This window comes from Marmota marmota, unplaced genomic scaffold (genome assembly GCF_001458135.2).
Source record: "Marmota marmota marmota unplaced genomic scaffold, marMar, whole genome shotgun sequence".
Classification (NCBI taxonomy): domain Eukaryota; kingdom Metazoa; phylum Chordata; class Mammalia; order Rodentia; family Sciuridae; genus Marmota; species Marmota marmota.
In genome coordinates, this window is record NW_026000170.1 from 4,766,563 (window position 1) to 4,767,701 (window position 1,139).

At 37.9% G+C, this 1,139-nt stretch overlaps 1 non-coding gene across 1 annotated transcript; it reads right to left on the minus strand.

The window, feature by feature from the left end:
• Positions 1–742: 742 nt before the first annotated feature.
• Positions 743–824, minus strand: Trnae-uuc. The gene has a single exon. It is a non-coding gene; the product is annotated as a tRNA-Glu (tRNA).
• Positions 825–1,139: the final 315 nt, after the last annotated feature.

The following is a 1,139-nucleotide window of genomic DNA, read 5'->3' on the forward strand; positions in this document are numbered from 1 at the left end:
GAAGCCATCACTGCTTCCAAAGACCAAAAAAAAAAAAAAAAGCCCAGTAGCGTTTTAAAGAGGACTGTTGCCAGGAGAACAAATTAATATGCTCTGGAAAATATAATAAGAAGTCCAAAAGCTAAGGCAATGATGTCTGTTATAAGAATTATGGCAAGTTACTTACAAGAATTATTCAGCATCTGTATCATCCACTATTTTTGCTATGCAAGAATAGGTAAAATGATAGATTAAGTGAAAGAATGTAATAAAAAAAAGAAGAACCAGTGTTGGTTGTATATTAGAAGAGTATATGTAAGTATCAAAAACATCACCCTACTTGCTCTCCCAAAGGGCCAACTAATCAAAGCATTAAAGCCTGGCTCCAACACCAGAGGCAGGTGGTTTGAAAGACAGAAGTTGTATAGGGGCTCTGGCCTGAAGGATTGGTGGTGGCAGTGCAGGGTCAATATCTGGAAGTATGCTCTTCAGCCCTTCCACAGGCAATTCATGCTTCTCCCTGAAGTTCTTATTTTTATGCATTTCATCAATTGTCTCAGTATACCTCTATCAAACTTCAGCACATTTTACAAATATCTGTAATAGTATTTCGTCTTGTTAATTCAATCTCATAATTTTATTTAATTAATTTATATATTTACTTATTGTATACAGATCAAATCCAGGGGCACATCATCACTGAGTTAAACCCCCACTCATATATATATTGTAGATGGACAGAATGCCTCTATTTATTTATTTTCTCTGGTGCTGGGGATTGAACCCAGGGCCTTGTGCATGAAAGGCAAACACTCTACCAACTGAGCTATATACCCAGCTCCAGAATGCCTTCATTTTGTTTATTTTTATGTGGTGCTAAGGACAAACCCAGTGCTTTGCATATGGTAGGCAAGCGCTCTGCCACTGAGCTACAACCCCAGCCCCCATTTTTATTTTTTATTTTGAGAAAGCATCTTGCTAAGTTGCTGAGACTGGACTTGAACTTGTGATTCTCCTGACTTGGCCCCTCAAGTTGCTGGGATGACTGGTATGTGCCACCATTCCCAGCTCTTCATTTTGATTAGTTTTATTCAACCACCACTTTTTCTGCAGGAAGAGAAACTAAAATTCTCTTGAGTAAAAATGGGAAAGGTAAAAAT